Here is a 9,650-nt window from a genome sequence, read left to right as displayed (position 1 = left end):
TTTGTAGGAGTGGATTATTTTGGTCCCTTTGAAGTTAAGCGTGGGCGTGCCCTGGTCAAAAGGTATGGAGTAATTTTCACTTGTTTGACCACACGTGCAGTTCATATTGAGGTTGCGCACTCACTTGATACCAGTTCATGTGTAAACGCCTTGAGACGATTTGTGGCGAGAAGGGGTCAGATTCAACAAATCAGGTCAGATAATGGTACCAATCTGAAAAGCACAGAGAGAGAACTTCGGGAGGCAATAAGGCAGTGGAATCAATCTACCATTAAAAAAAGTATGATACAGAGAAATGTGGAATGGATATTCAGTCCCCCTACTGGATCACACCATGGTGGTGTTTGGGAACGACAAATACGTATTGTCCGGAAGATACTTTTTTCAGTTCTCAAGAATCAGCCTGTAGATGATGAGGGATTACACACAGTGCTGTGTGAAGTAGAGGCCATAGTTAACAGTCGGCCAATTTCAAGAGTTTCAGATGATCCAAGTGATTTAGATGCCTTGACACCAAATCACCTGCTATTGTTAAAAGGCAAGCCAAACCTGCCTCCTGGTATATTTTCTGAGAGTGATGCCTACCCACGTCGTCGATGGAGACAAGTCCAATATTTAGCAGATCTCTTTTGGAAGAGGTGGTCTCGAGAGTATCTCACGTCGCTGCATGTGCGACAGAAGTGGTTGAAGTTACGTCGCACTGTTCATGTGGGAGATGTAGTTCTCATTGCAAATGAAACAGCACCCAGAAATTCATGGCTTATGGCAAGGATTGAGAAAGTTTATCCTGATCACAAAGGGTTTGTGCGCAGTGTTGACGTCAGAACGAAGTCAGGTGTCTTGAACAGACCAATTACAAAGCTGTGTTTACTGCTTGAAAGTGACTGTTAACAGTATCAGTTTTCAGTTCTACAGTTGAGCTGTACAGAAGTGAAGAGAAATGTACATTTTTTATAATTGAACCAATGGGTATTTTAGGTTTATTATGCAGTCATAGCGTGTGTATGAGTGTATATTGGAGCAATTCACATTCTCAGAGCTATTAAGGCAGTTTTAAAGCTATGTTCAGTTTGAAGGTATCAGTTTATTTACAAATGAATATGTTCCACATGTTTCATGCAGAGTATGTTATTGTAATTGTTAATTGTAACAATTAAGGGGCCGGAATGTTGCGGTCAAATGGCCTAGTTATAGTTACATTGGGATCATGTGATCTGTGGTAAGTCACATGACTAAAAAAGGGAAGATAACTTGTGGAGGGGCATGCGGTGCTATGCAGTTTTGGGAGGCTGGCGCAAGTGACAGTGTCAGGCAGAAAGCAGCGTTGCCATACGGTTTTTCAACTTTTGTGACCGCTGCAAATGTCTGTACAAATAACTTAGATGAACAAGACAACAAAAGTATATTGTTGATACATCATTCTGCGGATATCACAATATTAAATGTGGCTTCAAACTGATGATACAAGAACAAACTATACAGTTTTTTTCCTTCACATTCTTGTTTATTCGTAATGTAATGAAGCATGATATTCCAACGACCATGCACACAAACTTCACAATAACCGTACTAAACATGCAAATGGTGAAAGGACGAATGGCTATAAATGGCTTTTGCCCAGCTATGTGCGCGAGGCACACTTAGTTCCGTTTCTCTAGATTGGGATGAATGGGGCAACTCCAGGTTTCGGTTGTCTGCTTTGTCAAATTGAGGATCAGACGCTTTCTTTATCTGAAAAGAAATAATAAAACAGTGATATCTATATACAAGAATAAAAGATGAGTTGACTCTGCATAGAAACATTGCTCAAACTTTTATTATATATTACTTATAACTTATTGGATCATTGAGTTGTGTACGGGCTTGTATTCCTTTCAGTAAATATATTGTATAAAATAAATAAAATTAAAGCCACTTTAGCAATAGTTCAGATATATATTAATAATTAAAAGGTAAATGATGCAATATATATAAAAAAACAGGCTATAGACTGCCAACTCCTGGGAATGTGAAAGAGTATAAGCATTTAGGAAGATTAGTCAATAAAACAATTGTCATTTCGGTACTTACATGATGATATTTATGCATAATATACGTGAATTATACCAGGGAGCCTATATAGAGAGGGGAGGTGAAACTCCTCGAAAAACCGCTGAACGTATGTCTCGCTTTGTCACGTGACCAGTGGAGACAATATGGCGGCAGCTTAGTATTTAAGATTGAGCTCGGTTCATTTTCAACAGCTGATTACATTCGCTGAGTGTTGTGACAACTCGGAACCTACACGTAGAAGGTAAGTCACCTGTTCTGTTACTTCAGTTCTAGTCACATATTTGTAATTAGTGTCAGTATAAGAAAATATGTTTGTAGTAAAGTTTAAAGTCGGCATCTTGTAACTCTCTGGCTTCAATTGTCTTCTTTCACACATTCCTTTATGTTTTAGCAGGGAAATATACCTTTAGTTGAGAGGTGTCTGCAAGCAATAGTGATAGTTTTGTGACTTAAAAACATGTTGGGGTTTAATTGGGGTGTGTGAAAAATGTGGCAGATCGCCGATCTGATCTGATGCGCCATTGAAATACTACACGCCGTTGTTTGAAGTGTGTCTAGATATTGCTCAACACCGTCTTTCACATACACCTTTAATTTTTATGAGGGGAATTTACCATCAGGCGAAAGGTGTTTGCAGGTAATAGTGATAGTTTCATAATCTAAAATAAATTGTTAGGATGTACTTGAGGTGTGTGAAACATGTGCCATCTCACCGATCTGATCCGATCCGCCATTGAAATATTCCACGGCGTTGTTTGAGTGCTTTTGTTTCAGCTTCAAAACCTTCATTCACATACACCTTTAATTTCCATTAGGGGAACATACCATCTAGTGAAAGGTGTTTGGAGGTAATAGTGCTAATTTTATAATTTAAAAAAATCGGTAGGGTGTTTTTGAGGTGTTGAAAAATGTGCCATCTCGCGGTTCTGTTCTGATCCGCCATTGAAATAGCATAACTTTGAGTGTTTCTAGTTATTGCTCCAAAACCTCTTTCACATGCACCTTAAATATCTATGAGGGGAATATACTATGACCCGAAAGGTGTTTGCAGGTAATATTTATAATTTGATAATCTAAACATATTGTTAGGATGTATTTGAGGTGTGTGAAAAACGTGTCATCTCGCTGATCTTTTCTGATCCGCCATTGAAATACTACACAGCATGTTTTGAGTGTTTCTAGTTATTGCTCAAAAAACTTCTTTCACACACACCTTTAATTTCTGTTAGGGAAACGTTCCATCTGGTGAGAGGTGTTTGGAAGTAATAGTGATGATTTTATGAATTAAAAAAATAATTGGAAGGGTGTATACATTCACAAGTATTTCATGTGTGTGAAAAATATGACATATCGTTGATCTGATCTGATCACTCATTACTACAAGCCAATGTTTGAATGTGTTTAGTCGTCCTAAAATTCACTTCTTTCAAATACACCTCTAAGTATTGAGGGGAATATTCCTCTAAGTATTGAGGGGAATATTCTATCTGGTGAAAGTGTGAGGTATGACATATCTGATCTGCTCTAATCTGCCATGGATGCCTTTGATGCTTGAATGTTTTAGTTCTGAAACTATTGTTGATATTTGACAAAACTGCAAAGGACGTTTTAACGCTTTGTGATGGTTTTAAACTTTCTGTTTTTTTAGGTGGGAGTGACTGTGTCAGTTGACATTCTGTCAGTATCCATGCAATTGCGCACATGCAGGAAGACATCTGGTCATCTTCATTAACTGCCCTCTTGCCACGACCGTCCATTTGTCCATTATAGACTGAGTGTCTGTAAGAATGAGACTGACTGAATCTACAACTCATTAACATGTGCTTAACTTTCCAAACTGTATTCCTGAAGGAAAAAGAAATAAAAATGTGTTCCTCCCTTGTCACATTTTTTCTATCAAAAATTAAAAATCAAAGTCTTACTCGTCACTTTTGAAAAGAATGTGCCTGAGAAACATATTTTTATGCAGCCTAAGCATTCCACATAAACAGAAAACCACTGAAACATAATGAGAATTGTGTAACAGATCATTTCAAATACATATAATAACAGTGTTTGCTGTTCTTTAGTTTGCCATTTGGCCATCAGGGCTTGCTGCCACTTGCAGTCTTTAAAGTCTGCATAGCCATTTTGTTGAAATCAAACCAATAAAAACAAAATAGTCTTCATTGTAGAGAGTTTCACAGTCCCTACAAAATCCATTAGTGAAGTGTATGGAGCACAGAGAAGTTTACATTAGTTGTAGACTGCTGACATTCCTATGCGGCACTGAATATATAATACTATGAAGTGAAACTGGAAGTTATCCTAACATGAAGGATCAGGGATAATTCCTGAACATTAATACAAATTATGGGCAAGATGCTAGTTGAAAAGAAATGAGATCTAATTGACAGAAGACCACAAGGGCCTGCAGATAACTGAAACTGTTGGCCTGATACATCAACAACCGACGCTGGGCCTCTGGGCTGGCGATCGTTTCGAACGCTGTATCAAAATTGTCACATAAACAGAGAGTCTTTGAACAAGGCAATGTGTAAACACATTCTCAAGTCCTCTCATTAATCCACACATGCATCATTCGGCGACAGGAAGTGTAACCAGCTTGAGTATTACTCCGGGAGATGCCGATAGTTTCCGACAATAAACTGGTTTCCGACAATAAACTGGTTGAAATACTGCTAAGCGCAGCCGATTTGCGCTGAGAACAAACCAAGTCGACGTGTGCAGTCGAGCATGACGAGGCACACGTTAATTAGTACAAATGGTAAGGAAAGCAAGCGAGTGACCAATCCCTGTTATAGAGTATCCCTGATTATACAATAAACTGAGGCAGTGCGTAAAGTTTAGCGTTAAAAGCATTTATAGTTGGCATACTTTGACACTGAGTTCAAATACTTGACAACTAATCAGTGTCAGGTCATTATTGTGTCGGGGTTCGGGTGTCGGCATCATTGGGGCAGTCCCCACTTAACAGGCTCCTATTATCAAAATTAGCTAAGCTGTAAAAACAATAGAACTTACCTGAGTCAGGTGTTGACTGACAAAACCGGACGTAATGAACCGGTAATCCATGGGCACGCGAACACGTGACATTTTATAAAAGCAACAGTTTTATGTACTGAAGTGGTCGTTTTCAGTCTTTGTCTTAAAATCACATCCAAATTGGTTCAGAGAAGGATTTTGTGCCTGCCAATCGAAAAAGGATCAGGTATTTCTTATTACCCACAATGCCCCTACGCACAGTTGCCGCCATTTTGTCACTTGATCCCAAGTTGTTTTGAGACGACTATTTTGAAAGCAGTTCTCGCCCGGTACGTCCAGTAACGACGGCAAGGAAGTCAACACAGTGCAGTATTCCTACGTTTGCCCGTGTTATCTGATTCAAGAGACTGGCAATGAGATTTACAATAGAAGCTTTGGAGATTCGGATACGTGAAAAATTGAGAACAGCAGCAGTCGTCGATCGCAGCGGGAGAAAAGGAACATTCCACGATCTGGTCAGGTACAGTGTTAGTTTCTTGAAATAAGCAATAGCACATGTTATTCGTATTTACTTATTTAACGTAAATAAGTAACTACTACAATACATATGAAATTTTAGACTTGATGGACCTCGGTAAACACATGCGTGTCGAATTCTTTGCAAGAGAGATGTATGGCTTCCTTCACTCAGCATTCAGTTAATTCAAGAACTCAATATTACTGTGATTTGGATCAGCTCACACACACGATTAACATGGTTCAATGTGTTAATGAATGAAAAATTATCTTTGCAAGAAAAAATTAATCACAAATATCTCTAGTATATTATTGCTGATGTGCTTGTTACGACTCAAAATAACTTCAAACGTATTTGTAAATACGAATATTTATTCAAGAAATCCTTTTCATATTGCTTTTGATATTTGCACGTTTGAAAACAATGTAGTCGGGGATAGTGTGTCATTTTTCATTTATAGGTTAGGGATTCTCTGACCAGATTTGGTGCATTGTTTGAGTGAAATTTCAAAATTGAAATTTCACAATGTTTTCAAAGTAATATTGAATATTTGTATATTATTGATTTAAGAGATAATTTAGATTTGCCATCTGATGTAAGTAGTGTTATGCTTATCATATCAAGATTTAACGAACTCTGAATGAAGAAATGTGGATTGTGTTAGTCCCACAGAAAAGGTTACAAAGAGTGTTTGATATAAAGAATATAAATAGTATATGAATTTGCTGACCTGGATCCTTTTCATCTAGCATATTCTACCCTTTGCAAATTGATATTTATTCTTTTTATTCGACACTTTATTGTTGTCAAGAGTTCCTACCTTTTTTCAATCGATGCATTTCTACGTTTCCGGCATAAAGGAGGACAGTGTTGGAAAAACTGAAGAAGGCAGCCAGGATCAACTCATTTTGACATACAAAAGGTATGTATAACCTGAACCGTCCAGTACATAATGTACATACAACATAACCAAATAATGTAAATCTTAGGAATCAGTAAAAATGCATGGCGCATGTCACTATTCATGTCACTGATTGTTATGCATCATGCACATGTCTCCTTTCAGAAGCTTTTTGATGGGTTTCGATGAACAAGATGGATCACTTAAGAAGGTGTGGGGAAAGCAGAGGCCCACGGCTTGTACGCAAAGAACGGCAAAACGTTCAGAGTAAGTAAACGTATTCTAGTCATGTTACATCTTGCAGAGATTAAAAATTTTAAGGAAACCTTTAAAATATCAAGTTAATTTGGATTCTTTCTATGTACATTCAAGGAATTTCAAAATGAACACTGTTTAAAAAGTGCAATTTATCCTTTGAAAAATACAGCTTAAAAAGTTTTAAAAATCATGCAGCACATTATGCTGCAGCGTTTGCTTGTGACCCCATATTCATAGCTTGTCTCTCTGAATGACTCCACATTATTGGTTAAGAAAATATGTCTTTACACAATAACGGAAAAAATCGTAGTTTTATACACATAATGTGCATCGTAAGTAACATTCAGAAAATAGATTATGGCTTTCAAAGGCGAATTTCTTCATGTCTCTGCACTCTATCATATATCAATAAGCTGTTTTGTGATTGAAACTTTTGATGTCAAATGCTCAGTTTATACTTTTTGATCTCTTCGCTTATCGGACATGGGGTTCAGTGTATTTCACCTCAAGCAATGTTTGACAGTTTTCTTTTCGCTAGCCATGGATATCGTAGACGAATGCTTGTTTGTACTGATAGTTTGTTTTCTAAATTTCAGAAGCTGGAAAGCAGGAAGGCCGTGAAACGATTGACTGGCCGGAGGAGAAGAAGCACACAGTTCTTCCTCTCTTGGGGAAAGAGCTAACATTTTTCAAACTAGGAAGCCAAGTGATATGTGTGTTTTAGAAAAATATTCTGTACTCACTGCTAATTATTCCCTTGCTTTTGTTTCATTTACTAACTTGAATATTCCGAATATTATTTGTTTTCAAACATATTGTTGAATATAAATAAACTTTTAATGAATTTGTGTTTTATTCTGTTGTTTGTCATCCTGAAGCCTTTTACCATTATGCAATTGTATAAAATACCTGATTTGCTACACGTGAGACATGAAACAACATCTCTTCCGGAGGACCGGGTAAAGGGCCGACAGGAGCAAGTTTCAGTTCATGGAAACTAGGTATTAAACTAGGTTGGAAACTACAACATGGAAACCAGGTTGAAACCTGCAATAAACTCATACATGGAAACCAGGTTGAAACCTACAATAAACTCATACATGGAAACCAGGTTGAAACCTGCAATAAACTCATACATGGAAACCAGGTTGAAACCTACAATAAACTCATACATGGAAACCAGGTTGAAACCTACAATAAACTCGTTCATGGAAACCAACTGGATCCCGCTTGGAGGAGTGGGTAATGAAACGAACTGGAAACCATCCTGAAATGGTGCAGTTTCAGTTGCATGGAAACCACAATGAAACTATAGGAAACTCCCTGGAAACCAACTGGAAATGTTGGTTTCCATGACGTTTCTTCTCGGTTTCAGTGTTCCGGAAACCAGCTTATTTTTGCTGTGAGAGTGGGTGACAAAGCACATCCTTGCCGTACACGGGAGTGAACAGGGAATAAATCAGTGTGTCTGTCGTTGACTCGAACACAAGATACAGTATCTTAATGCATACAGTTAATGGCTTCCAGGAAACGACCTTTAATACCTATCTTGTACAGTTTGTATCTTGAGCAGCTCCGATTGACGTTATCAAAAGCTTTGCTTATATAAAGCATATGTAAATATAAAGCTTTGTATTGTATCCCCTAGCTGAGAGCCGCGATGAGATACTGCAAAGTTTCCCTTCATCCTTATATATTTTCATTTTCGCGCAATCGGAAAATTATTACCATAGATTCCTCAAATAATATCAATGGCCTTCCGCTCGGTAGCGGGATACAACTGGGCCAAATACTTGCGTTTTCGAAATTCCGTACAAATAACAGGTAAGGCGACGATTCATTTGATGGCGGGTATCGTACGAAAGCTCTGAACATCAACCTTGCCAAGAGTATTACCCGATTTGAAAGAAGCAGTCTTATTGGATAAAAACTATAGAACAGAATAAGTGTATATGGATGACAACTTCTTTAATACTGGAACACGACGTTTCGATACAGGTTCTTGTATCGTTTTCAAAGTGTAAATGAACAGGGAGAGAACAGGCGATATATACATAAACTAATTAACAAGTGATTATAAAGACAAAGGGTTAACAATGGATACAAGGATAACATGGAAGCCAGTAGTGCACAGAGCATAGTATGAATAAAAGTTAACAATGTGGTGATAACTAAGTAAGCCAGTGAGGTACACAGAGTGGGTTGTTTGTACAGTAGGCTAGAGTGGTTTGATGAGCTCATCGTAAGCTGTGGGGATGGGGTAACCTTGGTCTCTGTTAATCAGGGGTCGGTATCTTTTGATGTTGATTGCTTCAGTTATTTTCCTTTTGGTAAAGTCTGATTGGTTCTTTGAGAGGATGGTGTAGTCAGTCCAGTTGATTTGGTGATCGGAATGGGCCGCTATGTGGTCTGAAACTGTTGATTTCTGGTCCGATTTGATGGTAGATTTCTGATGTTCCTTGATTCAGGTGTCGACAGGCCTGGATATTTCTCTTGTGTATGAGTGCCCACAATTGCAGTCAGTTTTGTAGATTACATCGTTGGGGTTGGGTTTTATGGCTTGCGGGGGTTTTCTTCCATTGGCCTGTAGGAGGGTGTTGATGGTGACAGAAGTAGTGAAGGTGGTGTCTATTCCTGCTTGTTGCTTAAGAAGCCTGCTGATCTGGTGGGAGGGTTTGCCGATGTATGGGATGGAAATCTTTATTGGGGCCGATTCAGGTCGAGAGGGTTTGGTAGCATCCCAGAGTCAAATTCACCATGGTTGTTGGTTTCTGCCTCCATGGTGAATTTGACTCTGGGATGTTGCTTGTTGAGGTGGTTAAGCAGCTCTAGGAGGTCGTTGTCAGGTTTCAGGACGACAAAAGTGTCATCCAGCTTCCGATACCGATTGTCAACCTTAATGATTACCCATCCCAGCTAGTGAACAGGACAATTGCA

The 9,650-nt window shown here is 38.4% G+C and overlaps 1 protein-coding gene across 1 annotated transcript in view; it reads right to left on the bottom strand.

The window, feature by feature from the left end:
- Window positions 1-1,482: 1,482 nt before the first annotated feature.
- LOC137284447 (uncharacterized) overlaps window positions 1,483-9,650 on the bottom strand; it is a 133,392-nt gene continuing 125,224 nt past the window's right edge. The window contains exon 21 of the mRNA XM_067816251.1: window positions 1,483-1,731. The gene's annotated coding sequence lies outside the window, so the exon portion shown is untranslated. The remainder of the gene's footprint in view (window positions 1,732-9,650) is intronic.

Source organism: Haliotis asinina, chromosome 5 (assembly GCF_037392515.1).
Source record: "Haliotis asinina isolate JCU_RB_2024 chromosome 5, JCU_Hal_asi_v2, whole genome shotgun sequence".
Classification (NCBI taxonomy): domain Eukaryota; kingdom Metazoa; phylum Mollusca; class Gastropoda; order Lepetellida; family Haliotidae; genus Haliotis; species Haliotis asinina.
Note: the sequence above shows the minus strand (reverse complement) of the source record. Positions and strands in the feature narration are given on the sequence as shown.